At 37.9% G+C, this 17,726-nt stretch overlaps 1 protein-coding gene across 8 annotated transcripts in view; it reads right to left on the bottom strand.

Moving 5' to 3' along the window:
• The window catches only part of shank3a (SH3 and multiple ankyrin repeat domains 3a), a 377,964-nt gene that overhangs the window by 297,015 nt on the left and 63,223 nt on the right, over positions 1-17,726 (bottom strand). The window contains exon 2 of one of the 8 annotated variants that reach the window (XR_010895497.1): positions 6,338-6,402. The exons of the other annotated variants lie outside the window; for them this stretch is intronic. The gene's annotated coding sequence lies outside the window, so the exon portion shown is untranslated. The remainder of the gene's footprint in view (positions 1-6,337; positions 6,403-17,726) is intronic. 8 annotated transcript variants of the gene reach the window in all.

The following is a 17,726-nucleotide window of genomic DNA, read 5'->3' on the forward strand; positions in this document are numbered from 1 at the left end:
TAGCTTTGAAGAATGGCGGTTTAAACCAATCTTAAAGTAAGTGCAGTCGGACATGTTGATTAGTATGGAAGTTGCGTTCATGCAGACTGAGCGGGGAAACGAAATCTGACCTTGCAGGCACACTGCTTTAATCAGACATTAATTAGCAGATGAGCTCTGACGATATTTCCCCCCTCATCCTCTTGTGGGTGCTGCTCCGGCATATTGTGGGGATGAAACGAAAGCAGAAAGATGCACACACACAAACATAGTGATGATATATGAGTAAGGATGTAAGTGTGACTAACAAATGTTCAAGATTTATTTAACAGTTCAACAGAAATGCATTAGAAGGCTGGTGAAGCAAAACATTTCTTAATGTAATTAAAACCAAATACAAATAAACAAACAAACAGAAAGAGACTGAGCACACCATGGCATCCATTTACAAATATATATAGGAGCTGCAATAACAAATCAATACAACCTAGAATAAAACTATAACTTTTATAAGGCATCATGCTGTAGTATTATACTTAATTTAAAAAGTATTAATATGATGATATAGCATCCTGTGTATCCGTTTTCACCTGCCTCGTTACAAAACACACCTATGACAGAGGGTCCTGATGGTGAACTGCTGGTGAGTTAGGATCTAGCAGCTGTGTATCTGTGTCCCACTGGAACAAACCAGGAGCTAATTACAGAGAATTATTAAGATTTATCTGTCTCACTCTCTCTCGTTCTCAGAGCCAGTGATCTCATGAACCCCACTCCTCTCAAAGTTAATCACCAAACTGACTTTTGACTTAATTGCTCATGTCACACTCAAACAAACAAATACACACAATGGCAAATACAAACACGACTAGTACAATTGTAATGCATTATAAAAATATAATGGGATCATGATTAAAACTGCAGTAAAAGTGTGAGAGTGATATTTTGATAACTTGCTGCTTCATTCAATGAACTGTTAATAAAATTATATGAATGCACACATAGTGTCAAAAAAGTTTATGATTGCCGTAGGCAAAGTTGGTTTTTGAATGATTTTAAAATAAATTCTTATAATTTAGTGATTTTACTTTGCATTTGGGGCTTTGAAAGTACAAAATTATGAAAACTTACTTTAGCCCAGAAACACTAAAATACTGGTATAGCTATCAAGCTATGAAATATTAAATGGGCAGCAGCTATTTGCACTAAGTGCGATAGATGCTATTTACACTAAGTGTAAATAGAAATTAGATGCCATTTAGCATATTTTATTTGTGATAGATGCTATTTACACCAAGTGAAAATAGCGATGTATTCTATTTACACTAAGTGACAATAGCAGCATTTTCTTAGCAATATGCTATATAAACTAAAAATTGCGATATATTCTATTTACACCATGTAAAAGTAGCAGTTCTTTGCAAGAAGTGTGAATAGTAATTAGATGTTATACTTTATATTGACAGATACCTTAGTATTTGTGTACATTAACAGGATGCACTAATGTCATAGAGTCCAAATGATTATATTTATTAAAATTATTAAATTGATGCTGCCTTATTGGGAGAATAAAAACCTTCCCTACACCTTCCCCTACCCCTACCCAATAAATACTTTTAATACTATTAAACACTCTTTAAGCAGTTTATTTCCAGTTTTAGAACATACTTTTCATTTTTATTGAAAATAAATGCCTTTCTGATGTGATATGTGATGGGAAAATGGAGAAGAGCGAGCTCAGCAAAAGGTGGAATTGAAAACTTCCATGGATCGCGGTAAAAGCTAGGATTGCGAGCATTACTCACTACTGCTATGCAACTGATGACATTAACTTCTATACGTCTTTTGTTAAACTTGAGTGGCCAAACCAGACATTGGTGGGCGGAGCTAGTGTAAATAGCGTTTGCCAACAATGGATGCTATAGTGTCTATTTACACTTAGTGTAAATAGACACTCCGTATTAGGCTTACAAAGCATCTCTACACTGTCAAAAATTATTTTCTTTCTCAGTATTATTTTATTTACAGTAAAAAATTAAGTGACTTTTCTTAAATCAAAAAAAAAAAAAGTCTGCCAATTGGGTAAGAATAATATAAACTTGTTTTCCCTTTAAGTTTATTTTTCTTACCCCACTGGCAGACTTTTTTGTTTGTCTGACTCAATATTTGAGCAATATTTCTTTTCAGAAAACAAGACTTCAAATATAGTAATTTTGATTCTCAAATAATGTTCCTTGATTTAAGAATTTTTAGATATTTGTACTGTAAAACGAGACAAAATACTGAGGAAGAAAGTCGCTTTTTGCAGTGTATACAGTTTTGGCCAGTTGACAATCAATTAGAGAAGCTAAAGGTGTTGAGGCCAAATAATCCTCCAAAAAGAAGTTAAATCCCATTATCATGTCTGACTATGATGTATACATTTCATTGAATTGCAATTATTGCTGATACCCATGATAATTCACAAGGATGATATGGATTCATGCTGATATTGTCCAAAAACTTTTTTTGCTTATCCAAACTTTTGGAGGGCACTGTATAAATCACACAGTCTGTTTCAGTCCATACCCGCTCATTCAGGTCACATTTTGCAATCTGACAAGATACAATAGAGCAAAAAACTGGGGAAAGATATACATGCACCCAGCTTCACATGGAGAAGGTAGTTTTTGGAAAACATGCAAATGAGTAAAGATGGTTTTCACACTGTTAATGTCAACAGTAATAGGGTCAGATTCACTTTTAATTCAGTCTTCTTCTCAGAGAGACACACACACACGCACACACATACAGCTCATACTGTAATGCTCATAAATGCTGGTGAGATTTCTAACAGCACCATGCGGCCGGAGGTGCACAGACACACTGACGCACTAATGAACTCTGCTGCTGACCAATAAATCAACTTCTCACCCGCAGCTGAACAACTTCACATGTCAGATTCATGGCCTCCAGGCACATGTAAGGATATAATGAGGTGAAGAATACAGCAATAAGGCTACAAAATACTCAACCGTCTGTCTAAAAGACTTAAGAGTGCACTAATTTGTACATAACGGAGCACTAAAACCAGCCAATGGTTCTTGTATAACTATTACTGTTGCTCTTATTTATGGTTAGGTACGCTTCTTAAAGCATGCAGGGCAGCACTGTAATGATGATAATCCTCAAACACTGAGGTTAGGGTTTGTTCTTAATCCCCAACACTATAATTCAGCTCAAACCTATAGCCTAAACTCCATGTTTTGTTCATAACTTCATTCTTAAAGTTCTATAAAACAGATGTTTATACTATACTTGAATATAATTACAGTTTGAAAATGTCCTACTAACTTTAATAGAATGTCTTGAAATGTTTTATTCTTTTGAATGTGCTATTTAAAATCAAACTGACAGCATTGTGATATTTGCATAGTGAATTCTGATTGGTCTTCTTTCTTGCCTATTTGCCTACTGATTTGTAATTAGCATCTATTTAACCACACAGGTGTCTCTTGCATTACAATTCGACCCTAGCAACAACCCAGAACACCCTAGCAACCACAAATAAGCTGAAGATAACTAAGTACCATGGTGGTACTTTTAGTGCAGTCAATTTATTTCTCTCAGGAATAAATTAACTGAAAAAATAAACTGTGTTAAATCCTTTTTTTTTTTTTTTTTTTTCAACTCAGAACATTCAGAACTCATTTTTACTTTTAAGTTATAAAAGAGCCTGTTTTTTGTCCTATCTTACAAGTACATTAGTTAGTGCCTGGATCATTTGCTGAAGTTACCAAATGCATCGTCTGCAACCAGTTTATTTAAAATGTCAAAAACAAACACCCGTCTCTCTCACCTCTCAACGAGCGTTGACAGAAAGAGCTAAAAAACACAATTAGCACTGAAGAGCGACTTGCAGCTCTATTATGCAGAAATGCAAATCCATCTCCCACTGAGGCAGCCGTGTTGGAACAATTAACGTGTAGATGGTGTAATTCCTGTGTTTGATATTGAGATTTCGCAGAGGAGAGACTTTAATCAAGATCAATTGCTTCAAAGCAATCAGGCATTTGCCTTGTTTTGTCCGAACGTTTCACTCCATGGCTCTCTAGGGATTTTCAAAAAAAAAAATATAGAAGAAAAAAAAAGAAGGAGACTGAGTAATTGTTTCTTTCTTCTTCCTTTTCTGACATACCAGCCAGTTCAAATGTACAGTAAAGATTTAAATGGAAAGTCTTAGCTCAAATTTTACAAATCAGAAATCTAAAAAGGTGATGCCATAATTTATTCAACCAATCTCATTAGAAAGAAAATCACAAATAAGATCTTTTGGTAACACTTAAAGGACCGATGAAGTGCCTTGGAATGCACAGCTTTATTCACTGTGTTGACGTATCTTTCAATGAAACAGGAAGACAGGGCGGGATATATCTAGAAGCTCCTCCCTTTTTTTCAAGATAGCCAACAGCGTTTCGCCTTGTTCACAGCTCGGCTAGAGCTGTTGAGCTCGTAAAACCCAATTTTCCTCATGCTAACCGTTTCTATAAAATATAGCATTGTTTGCATTCAAATGTGTCCAAACGTTTTGTTGTCTGTGCTGATTCATGCGTATGATCCGCTCTGTGCTCTTGTGTCTCTGGACCAGAGCAAACTGTGCTCGCACTGCAGCGGTTCACGTTACACTAGCGCGAAAACAGACTTTATTTGCGTCAATGGAAAGCATATTTACACTGTCTGAATCGTTCCCTATCCTCTATATAGTGCACTATGTGCCATTCACCATATAGAAACTAATAAATGTGTGAAGAAATGATCGATTTCAGCCGCAGCTTCAGCATCTGTTTATAGTGTAGGAGGGGGAGGGACTTCAGATTCTAGAGAGCATTTGATTGGACAGCAGATTTGATGAGAAGCTGAAGTCCACGGTGATATCATGAAAATCTGTGATCCATTTTAGCGGAAGATTTGAATGCTTATATCTCCTAAATGCGAATTTAGTCATTGTTTTGGAACACACCAGCTTATTCATAACCTGAAGGCTAACACATTCATACTAAAAGCTAAAAAAAATTTAATTTTGATTTCAGGGGGACTTGAATTTTGATGGTCCCTTTTGAATGTTCTGTTGACTGTAAGTAACTTTGCAAGCACATGTCAACTACCTCTCATTAGAGTATTAGTAGACTGTCTACTTAATATCTGCTAACTCTTTATTGTGATGGTCCTCCAACAGACAGTCTATGGACTATAAGTAACTTTGCAACTACATCTCAAATTATTCACCCTACCAATCTACTGATACTCTGCTAATACTCTAATGAGTGTTAAAGGGATAGTTCACCCAAAAATGAAAATTTGATGTTTATCTGCTTACCCCCAGGGCATCCAAGATGTAGGTGACTTTGTTTCTTCAGTTGAACACAAATGATGATTTATAACTCCAACCGTTGCGGTCTGTCAGCTCAATAATGGGTGTAAACGGTAACACCATCTATAAGAGTAAAAAAAAACAACAACAGACAAATCCGAATTAAACCCTGCGGCTCGTGACGACACATTGATGTCCTAAGACACGAAACAATCGGTTTGTGCGAGAAACCGAACATTATTTATATAATTTTTTACCTCTAATACACCACTATGTCCATCTGCGTTCAGCACTCGCTTAGTGAGGTCTGATCGCACTCTGACAACGGCAGTGATGTCTCGCGCATATACTTCAATGAGTGCCAGACATCACTGCCGTTGTCAGAGCGCGTTCAGACCTCACTAAACGAGTGCTGAACGCAGTTGAACATAGTGGTGTATTAGAGGTAAAAAATGATATAAATAATGTTTGGTTTCTCGCACAAACCAATCGTTTTGTTTCTTAGGACATCGATGTGTCGTCACGAGTCGCAGGGTTTAATTTGGATTTGTCTATGCATATTTTTTGACTCTTATAAATTGTGTTACCATTCACTCGCATTATTTGACTGACAGACCGCAACGGTTGGAGTTAAAAATCATCATTTGTGTTCTACTGAAGAAACAAAGTCACCTACATCTTGGATGCCCTGGGGGTAAGCAGATAAACATCAAATTTTCATTTTTGGGTGAACTATCCCTTTAACATGTTGGTACATCTTTACTTATAATCAACAAATGTGTTAAAGGAACCATCAATAAAGAGCTATTCAAATCAACTGTTCGACAGGATATAACCAAAAGTCTACAAGCAAAAGCCAGAGATCTCAATATAAACTAAAAACAACTCTCACCAAATTCTGACAAGACCACATTCATTTTATAACTCTGTACTCCTTTTTAAGGAATTTTAGGAGAAACATCTGAAACATTGAAGTTGACATTTAAATTACTTAAGGTCTTTACACACCAAACCGATGTCAAAGAACTAGCGCGACGGAAGCTGATGGTGGTGCCGGCTCACGTCGGCTGCATCTGGAAAAAAGAAAAAAAAAAAATGCTGCACTTGAACCAACCACAAAAACCACAGCCGATGGCCAAGCATGTACGTTGTGCACCTGCATGAGAGATAATAACTGTCCACAACAGCAGATGACAGTAGTCTGTATTCGTCATTCAAAAAAGGAACTAGAATATACAAACTGTAAACAAAGCAGCATTCACTTACCATTTTGAATATGACTCATGTTGATCAGTTTGTCTTCACTTATATTAATTAGACTACGTACAACTAGTCAACTAGTAGTCATTAATTTAAGCCATTAGTCAACTAATTGCACATTATATTAATTTAATTACTTAAGGACACTAAACCATAATAAGTGTTTAATATATAGGCGCAACATAGCCTATTCTGCGCGTTATGAAATAGCAAGGAGACATTTTAATTTTTTATTAATAAACTAGTGTTTTCCGAGTCGGCTATAAAGATGAAGTTGAAGATGCTGATCTCGCCAGCAGTATAGTGGACGTACTTTTAGAGAGAAATGTACCTTTCATACAGATTACATAAGCAGAGAGTATTTCTTTTCAATTTGAATTGGTTTATTTATAAGTAGACATTCCAAGCTTTCTATAGATATATTTGAAGAGTTTCGTTGCAAAACGAGATAACTCAAAAATCTTGTTTTTTGGTTGTGCATTCCAATTAATATCAATTCAACTGCAGTTGGTTTGTTTTGATTTAAACCTTCTGTAACGAGGTCTGTAGATACGGGAAGAAGGAGGCGGGAACCGGCGAACATTCAACAAAACTTTAATATAAAATAAACAAAGAACAAAACGAAAGTAATGCCGGCAGACCCTCGCGAATGTCTGCCGGCCACACAAACATAATAAACCATAAAATAAAGTCCAGGCCTGGTCCTCTCTCGTCCTTCACGGTAGTCGCTCCTCCTTTTATGCCTCCGGAGCTCCTCCGTGAGAGACTCGAGGCCGGCACGCCTCGCAGGTGACGCTCATTATCACTCGCGTCACCGGCCTCGCGCCGTTCCCTCACGGCTCTCGCCCGCCCTGCTCGTCACACCTTCATAACTTAAAAAATATAGCTAAGTAGCACCATAAAACAAAATAATAACATGATAACATAATAATAAACATGTTTTGACAAAAATGTTAAAAACAGAGTTATCTCGTTTTGCAATGAAACTCTTCATTTGTCATGTCTGTGAGTTAAAGGCGCTCTAAGTGATCCTGGGTGGAGTAACTTTCTGTTGACGTTCAAAGTGTTGTCAAACAAAACAGAGGCTAGCTAGACCCTCCCTCCTCCTCCTCCTACCCCTCCCCTCCGTGCTTCCTGAACGCACATTTAAAATCTTTCTTGTCGGTTATTGGCTGGAGCATGTTTATTATGTTTCGTGGTCCAGGCTGCACCAGGTAGTTTTTGTTGCCGTTTTCAGCGCTTGTGGCAACTACAGAGACCGCGTTTTTTTTTTCACAGTGTGTTCAGGGGACAGGTAGCTAGCGGATAGTGAGGAGATGTTTGCTGTATATGACAAAAAAATGTTTTTTGCAAAATGTTGCAGAACAGCAACGTGTATCCCTCTGTCACACACACAAACAATCTGCTGTGTGGAAACGCGTGTCTGATGCCTGTGATGGGCAAACTCACGACTATGAGAAAAATGCGTGAGGATTCTGTCCTTTTTAGGGTCTCGTCTTCCTGTTTTCGGTTCGGTTACATGTCTTTGGTCCGTGTTGCGTTCATATATCATTCGATCCGCACCAGAGTTAGTTTGGAAGCGGACCGAGACCCATCTTTTCAGCGGTCTCGGTCCGCTTGTTTGGTGCACAGCAGAGTTCGGATGGCAGCGTTCACATATGTTCAAATGAACCGCACTAACCGAGTAATCGCACCAGGGTTCGTTTTATTCGAACCAAACATGACAAGTGTGAACGCACGCTTACTCTTATCTGTATGACCAAAAATGACTGAGTATTTTAAGTTGTTTCCGCTGTTGTCAGGAAAAAATGCAAGTGATTGCACCGGTGTCTCAATGTCATTCAGCTTCCACACTCCGCATGAACACTTGGATATGCGCATGGATATGGATGTGTCGCACTTGTCTTTGTTGTTTGTTTGCTTTGTCACTTTTGTTTTTCTTCTCATGAGCTGGTTTACAAAGCTAAACAGCCAATCAGAGTGATCTCTTTTCCTGATGGCCAAACACCAATTCAACATGCTCAACTGGCCGGACTAAAGTGACAGCGGTCTGACTAAAAAAATAGCCTGACCGACGCTCGGCGACTCCTTGGTGTATGCCAGCCCTTAGACCTCCAGTGTCCTGAGCTATGAAATGGCAACCTCAAAGCAATAATTTCCTCTAGGATGTTTGTTTTGTTAGACTTAAAAACTTTGAATAAACATATTCAATTTTAATATACCCAAACATGTATTTAAGAGGCAAAAAACCCAGTTTAAAATCTCTCTGACATTGGAGCAAAAGTAAAAATGGTCAGTGGGTAATGACTGTTGAAATCACTCCCAGTAGTCTGCTCATGACAAACACTCAGTGTTACAGGGCACAACATTAAAATAATCTTCTGTGGTGCACAAGTTTAAACCTCACTCGGAGACTCTGGTCCAGACAAATCATGAGATTGCACCTGTACGCTATTAACTACACCCTCCCTGAGGACCATTTGCAGGGACAGGGCTTTTAACTCAGTCTTTAGGGGGGAGTCTCTTCAGATGAGTTATTAAACCATTCTGATTTCTATCAGCACTCCCATCTCCCTCCTTTTCTTCAGAAAATTAAAGAGTTATAACAAAGTAAGGGGCACTGTTAAGCCTATTACATGTTAAATGACTTGAAAATTCAGCTTTGACATCACAGGAATAAGTTACACTTTAAAATGTGTTAATAGAAATTAGTTGTTTTAATAATATTGGTTGGTGAAACAATATTTAAAAATATTGCATATATATTACATATAAACGCAACAAAAATGACAGTAAATACATTTATAATGTTACCAAAGATTTCTATTGCTTTTGAAAACTTTCTACTTAAATAAATAAATGTATCACTTGCACAATAACATTAAGCAGCACAACTGCACAATCAACAAGCAGACTTCCTGCAACCCTTTCAGCTGTGACTTATTCACGATACAGCACTAGCCTCGAGTACCTTATTGCTTTTATAAAATTGTTACCATACAATACAAAAATTTAAGCCAAAAATATGTAACAATGCAACTTCCATGAAGTTAACTCTTACTAAAATCCTTCCTTCCGCCGGAAAAAATAGTCCCTGACCGTGAACCATAGACAGTCAAAGAAATGGACACAGCGATCCCATTGGAACTCAATTGAGTCAAGTGAAGCCCATTTTTAGCGATTTTTAGCACTTCCGCTTCTGACGCGCAGACTCACACTAAGCTTGATGACGTCCGCAACCTGTCTGACAGATGTAAATCTTCTAGTAGCTGTGCGTGCAAACTGCCATCGTTAATCTTGCAGAGACGGCGAGCTTGAGTGGGGAGTTCTTTGGCGTGAGTGAGCAGGAGTAAGTATTCTGATTAATTATTTTGTATAGTATTTTAAAATGTAACGCCAGTACGCCATATTAAGATAATCTCCCCGATTGTCTGCGAGCTTCTCCTCCTGTCTGTACGGTAATTTCGCTACTGTGCGACAGAGAGTCGAGTGGTTATGACGCAATCGTTAGCTTGTTTTTACAAAAACTGTTTCTACGGGGCCATAATGTAACATTGAAGGTAATGGAGCCCTTTATACATTGTCGTGTATCTTTGGAAATAAATAATGGACAAATGGAGTCTTTAAACGCCTCAGATGTAAAGTTATTCACTGTCAAAGTGACGCCAAAATGAATGGGAGTCAATGGGATGCTAACGCAAGTGAAGTTCTGCTACAAGATGGCAGCACGCGGCCGACTTCAACTTCCGGTCGACTTCCTTTGGCACTGCCGTGAACAGCAGCAGAATTTACATTATTACGCCATTAGATGGCGGCAAAGACTGTCTTTAAGAGTGTGTCAGTCAGTAGCAAAGACTGAATTGTTGTGAACACGGAACAAGACGCAACTGACAAATGCTTTGACTAACGCTGTCAGTCACAGGAAAACCCCTTAACTGTTAAAAGGACAAGATAATACATCGGACAATTAAACAGATTTTTTATTATGAACACAGGACTGACCTGAAGGAAAATTCTAAATCTGAATGCAGGTAATGAACTCGCTCACTCGATCTCTTCCTCACAACACTCTTCTATATATATATATATTACACCTGTTCACCCAGCAAAGTTTCATAATTGGTAAATACTGTATATGCTTTTTCTCTTTTTCTCCGGCAATGATCGTTGCATACAATCTGAACATTTAGCATATTGCAAAATGGTATTTCCTGTGGGAAGCAGAATTCGGGTTTCATTTTAAAGCACGTCCAGACCTCTAATTAGAATGATTTTTGAAGGATCATGTGACACTGACGACTGAAGTAATGATGCTGAAAATTCAGCTTTGCTATCACAAGAATAATTTACATTTTAATATATATTAAAGGTGGTACAGAGGATGTTTTCGTCGACTGAGTTTTTGAAATGAGCGCATGCGGAAGAACAATCCCCCTCCTTAAGTGAACGCCTCCCAAAACTCGTGCACGAGTGTTTGTTTACCACCGGCATTCGCTGTGTTATTAAGCCGGGCACACATTTTACGAATAGCTAAAACATTCTGACTGTGCTCAACATACAGCGATAGTTTCCTGCTCCTGAAGCAGATTTATATACTTTCACATGGAATTTGAACACCGACTGTATTCGCAGACTGAACTGGCTCTGACTGGACGCGTTTGAGCGCGATCAGTCATAAGTATCAATTTACATTTATAATCGGCCTTACACTTAAAGCCGCGCACACACTTAGTGGATTCATTATGTCGGACTCACCGCAGGTAACTCATAATCTGCAGTTGTTACTCCCGTCTCCTGACAAAAACATTGCATGCGGCCAGGCACGTGCACAGGTAGGGCTCAACCTGTGCAGAGCACATGCCCTTTTTGTCCTTACACTCCGAAGTGCCCTTTTTTTTGGGAGGTGTTTTATTTTATTTATTTTCTTGAATAAATCAATGGTATTGGTCACCCTTTACGTCTGTCTGTCTGATTTACAAATATATTTAGCCTAATAAAAGTATTAAAAAGAGCTTGTGACAAAATCTTTTTGGATCCGCACAAACTGTCAGTCAAACCTCTTAACTCCGCCCCCTGAGTGCCGCGAACTGAAGTTCCACAGCACAGCAGCTGAACGTCTTGCAACGGTAAATAAATATCTTGTTGTTTGAATAAGTAGGCTACAACGTTGTCTTTACGAAAGAAACTTTGGTATGTCTATGAAGTTTCATATTTTATGCATTTGAAGCCTGAGACCGGCGGCGGAGAGAGAGGGAGGGGGCTAGCATTTGCCTTCTAAGTTAGTCATAGCCAATAGCCTACAAATAGCCTTAACCCTTTGAGCGGTACGGTCCCACATATGGGATTTTTATTTCTGTGCCCCTGGGCGTACGGTACCACATATGGGATTTCGAACGTTCAGCGACGTCACATAACTGCCAGATTCAAACTGTGCTTTCGCGCTCTGGCTGCGAGAGGGACACGCGCAGCTCTTGTCATATATCACAGCTATGCAGCGTTTTCAGCCACATAATGTTTCTTTTAAGGTTTCAGACATTTAAATATGCATAATCACCATTAAAACAATACATTAAGAGTTTTATAAAATACACACTGATGTCCGACATCAGTAGAAGCAGCAATAACAAATATCATTTGCCGACATTTATTCATATCAGACGCACATAATGGGCCTAAGTAACTATAAAGTTTACTCTATTATTCTTCCAGTTCACCAGCCACTTACTTGCATATATTTCGGGAGAAATTGATGAATTCACCTGCTGTAAATCCGACTGACAGAACTCTGTGAACTGCAGCGCAAACTAAGATGGCGGCGCCCATCTCGCATTATAGATCAAGATAAAGATCATTTATAAAGGTTTTAAAACGACAAAGCACACTCACTTACACATATTTGAGAATCGGAATATCGTATAGTTGATATCATGGTAAGCAATTTTGCGAATATTTTAAATATAAAAGGAAAAACTAAATAATAGCGATCCATCTGTCATACAGTGTTATTGTTGCTGCGTTCAGCGCTCGTGACACGCAAGACAAGTCGCCATGGAAACATTAAAGGCAAACGTTCTAAAATAACGGTCGCCTTAAAAAAACTCATTCTGGGGAGACAGTTAGAATATTTTAAACTCACGATCGAAAGGGTATAGCCTGTGCATACAGTACAGTAGTATTACATCTTTTATAAATTGAGATTTTGGCCAAAAACTGAGCGCTCATATTGATGATGACGTAGCACGTAGCCTAATGTGATGCCATCGTTTTAACGTTTTTATTTTGCACATATTCGCTGGTCAAAAACCCGGCGTAACGGCATTTGAGTTTGACAAAAAAGCGACTGAGTGATCCCCGTCGTCAGCTAGGTAAAATATATTTCTAAGGAATTTCTTCTTTGATTTGTGATGGCTATCTGCTGATACGCTTAATTCATTAACATTTAATCATATTATATATGGTCACACAGTATGGTTAATGTTTACGATGTAATATGTATTTGCTCGCTAGATAATTTTTTTAATCTAGTATTGTATACTCCCCGCTCGTCTTCACATGTAACATAGTAAAACATGGTTTTACTACAGTAATGTTGTAGTAACTAAAAACATTACAGAATCGTAAGGTCACTGTGCTTCTTTATATTTTATCATGCAGAATGTAATGTGTGTGTATTAATGTGTTGAGATGGACATCCCTGGATCACAATGAAGTCAAACATCTTCAAACACATATGGCTCACAGAAGATTGCTGTTGTAATTATTTTTAAAGAAGCCCTGAAACCCTATATATATATATATATATATATATATATATATATATATATATATATATATATATATATGGGGGGGGGGGTGCCCTTTTTCAGTTTCAGCACATGCCCCTCAAAAGGTCTGTGCACGGCCCTGCATGCGGCGCATGTAGAGTGTGAAAAGTTACTGGAGCGCGCAGCCGTGCGTCTCTCACAAGGAACGTCATGGCAGTGATTGACAAGCCAGAGGGCCAATCCGCGCACATCTCTCACAATAGCAGTGATTGACAAGCCATGCGATGATCGCGTAAACGATTGGCTGATGTTTTTAAGGCCCTACCTCGTGCACAGATGATGTATATTAATAATATTCCTTTCAGTGCACCTAATAAATAGTCTTTTATCACTTAGTAAAGACAGTTTCAAGTAATATTGCAAAAATGTATAAAACAAAACACCCTCTTTACCACCTTTAATATAGACAAGAGTTTCAGGGCTTGACATTAACACCCAAATGTTATATATGATATATTAGCCATACATTTTTAAATTGAAGTCTTGAAATAATAAATTGTTTGCAGTGTAGTGGTGTCAAAATATAGATTTTTCTATACATATTGATACTGAAAAATAATGCTTCCAATAACCATTTTCCACAGAACAGATACACAATACCAGATGTGCTTTCTCGCTCTGTCACCTCTCCGACAGTGAGTTTGACACACTAACCCACCTCCCCTAACTCACTCGTTTCATTTGCTCCAGATAAATATTGTTGGTGTTACAGACCTTGAATTACGACCTGGGATTATGCGTATTGCGCAAAATTTTGTGCTCGCACCCAAAGTACATGCACATAAAGGTGCCTCCATATACTAAACTGAGTTCTTTTCACTGCTTATATAGTGTGCTTAAACAGTCAAATACACACAAAATAATGACAAATGCCGGTCTTGGTGAGTAGTCACGTAAACAGTCCTTTCCTGTTTTAAGTGAATGTAAACACACATGTAACAGTATAATGGATCCGTGCATCAGTGACAGCAGCCTAATATACCTGCTACCAAATTATGAGATAATATTAAAAATATCCATGTGGCACTTTTTCCTCACGGTATCAATGTCAAAATTGTGGCCAGTGCAAATACTGAGTGGCTAGTAACTTTGGAAAACCACTAGCCACAGTGGCTAGTAAGCAAAAAAGTTTACGTCAAGCCCTAGTAATAATTTACTGTTTAACAATATTACTGTTTTTAATCAAATAAATGCAGCCTTGGGGAACATAAAAGACTTCTTTCAGAAGTGAAGTGTTTTCAAAAAAGAAAGTTTTTACAGGTTTAGTTCACTTCTGGGTACAATTTGTCCCCAAAAATATAGTGAAGTACATACACATAGACAGACACTTCCATTTCCTTCTCTCACTCACTCTTCTCTTTCTATCTCTCTTTTTCCTATTACGAAGGCTGGACTTTGGTAGAATTATTTAATTTAAATGCCATAGAGTCATGTTGAGATGGATGGAAGTAATACCACAGATAATGGCTTTGATAATGAAGCAGCTCCAAGAACTTGTGTGTTTGTGAAGAGAAAAACCAACCAGCAGCTCAATGAATTTGGGGGATGTTTATGTTTTGCATATGGAATGTCTCTCGGACTGCTGGGATTCTGTGAATTGAAAGGTATCATGAAAAGACCACTCAATCCTGCTCCACAGAGGGAGGCAGAGAGCGGTCACATCTCTCAGTCCTAATGTGCTTACAGAGCCATGCATTCATTAACGTCTAAAACAGCAGAAAGACCATTCTCAGCTTCAGAGGGGGAACCGAATCAATTTATTTCTATTCCATTTATTAGCATTAATTCACACAATTGAACAGGCAAGACAAAGCCATTTTCTCTTTGGCATGACCAGCCCCCAAAAGGAACAGAAGAAGGACAATAAAACAAAGATGATTATGCAAATCGTACCTACAGCCAGGTATATCAACTAAAAATTATGAGAAACATAATAGCACAGTTACAAAATCTAGACAGCTGCCAACCCAAAGAGCGTTTTAAAGGGAAAATAACCCTATTATTGTGTACATTGTGTTTAGTATCACATCTAGTGTTATATCATCAAACACATCTACACATTTTTTATAATGAACTCTATTGAATGTGAATATGAAGTGCACTGCCTCATGAGTCTCTAGGGCTCTTTTGTGATTGATAGCTTCCTGACCAATAACCATCACCCTCATGTGGCCTCCATCAGTGAGAGTCAGAGGTTGTGAAGTAGGTCATGTTTGCCTGACGCGTCCAATGGCATTACCATGGCGACGGCTTGTTAGAACTGGCTGTCAGGCTGGTGTGAAGCAGTCCCGTTCCACCACTGAATGCTGTCTTGCCCCATTTAATGCCCTTTCTCTCAGTTTACAGCTGATGACATACAAATTCTCCCATGGCAACCAATTTAGATGCTTCGGAAGAATCCATTTATCAATTAATAATGTCTAATACTTGATGGAAGGATACTAAGTGTTTGAATTCCTGCATGATGTGAACTGCTAATGAATGCAGAAAGACTTTCAGCGAGAAACATGCCACAAAATGAATCAAAGCATTTTATCCTGTAAAGGACATATAGTTCACTCATCATTTGCTCAAATCATCATTCAATCAGTGGAAAACAAAATAAGTCCTACCTGGACATAAAAAAAATAAATAAATAAAATTCAAAATAGATGTACTTGTTAATACATACATTTTGAATTAGCAGAGAAACTGCTTTATTAGTATGTATTGCATGTAGGGTTGTCAAAAGTACCGAACTCAGTACTGAAATTTAAAAAATGTGACAATCCCAGCATTTCCCCCTAGCATTTTGAGCACTGTTTCTTAAACGCCTCTGATTGGCCATTGTGTTCACATGCTCAACAGATATGTCTGTGTATGGCTACAATGATCAATGCTTTAAAAACATGCTGTAAATAGACATTGTTGACGCTCTTCACTGAGCGCTCACACAGATATACACGGGATCATTTGAAAGTAGGCATCCATTGGCAGATCCCTTATATATTTTTTGTTTTTAATGCCCTGAATAGATCAGCTCTAAAATATCTCTCTGAACTTTTGAGGTCATCTAATCAAACATTGCCGATGGTTCCGAGCTCTAGACTTAAAGACGCGGGGGGAACATGCTTTTTCTATTATTGGTCCAAAATTGTGGAATAGTCTTGCTTTCTTTCCCTAAGACTATCCACTAGTATCCAATCTAAGTTAAAAACCTACTTTTTCTCTCAGACTTACAACTGTTTTTGATTTCATTCTGATTAGTGTTTCTGATGTGAACTCCCTTTATTATTGCTTTGCAGCCTTTCTTGTTTTTTAGATATTTATCCTGTTGTACAGCACAATGGCCAACTACTGTTGTTCTTATTGTGCTATATAAAATTTTTTTTGATTGATTGATTGATATCCGCTGATAAACGCCTGCTTTCAAAAGTGAACGCAATGGCCAATCAGAGGTGTTTAAGAATCCACTCAACTGCACTCAAAATGCTAAGAGGAAATGCTGGTATCGTCCCATTTTTAAAATTTCTTGGTATCGAATTCGGTACTTTTGACAACCCTAATTGCTAGACAGTGATCAATTACAGCTCATCTATGAATATCTAATTCTTTCACTTCAATTAAACTGCATTGGAAGCAGTGTTACTGTTACAAGTTTTTTCTGATTTGAAATAAATTTGAAATAAAATCTAAATATTAGATGAAAAACATGGGCGACGCCATGTCGTGCAGCATAATGGAAGCGGTAGAGTTGTGTACACCGGATAAAAAACACAAAAGATATAGAACCCATTATTATCTGTGATATTTTCTACACTGGATGCGGCGCTGAAGACAGCTTCCAGAATCTACATGAGTTTAATGCTGGATTTGCACAAAGGCCTTTACTGAAAGAAGCAGTTCCCACTTTAAAAGCAGAAGCTGCTGTTTATTGGCTTCAAACTGTAAGTACGTTTTAATGTTTGTACACGTCTTTTAAACGTATAGTTATTTTGCTATTTTTGGTTGCATCAAGGACATTTACAAAGAGCAACTCCATTTTTGCTTCGCTAGCCAGTTAGCTAAATTCTACAAACACCAACAAACGTCTATGTTCATAGACAAACAGTTGTTCATGATAAAAATTAAATGATACCTTTACAAAAATGCTACTACTCAGTCATGTATTCGGCTACAGTAAAGCTTTAATCAGGATAAAACTGTATATTGAAAGCTAACAAACAGCAGTGACAGCATCTAAATACTTTGACACAAATACAAAATGAAATACCATTCAGAAACATCCTTTAAAAGCCGCGATTGTAGAGGTTCTGCTTGACCCTCTTCATCTG

The sequence above is a fragment of the Chanodichthys erythropterus genome, chromosome 7 (genome assembly GCF_024489055.1).
Source record: "Chanodichthys erythropterus isolate Z2021 chromosome 7, ASM2448905v1, whole genome shotgun sequence".
Taxonomy (NCBI): domain Eukaryota; kingdom Metazoa; phylum Chordata; class Actinopteri; order Cypriniformes; family Xenocyprididae; genus Chanodichthys; species Chanodichthys erythropterus.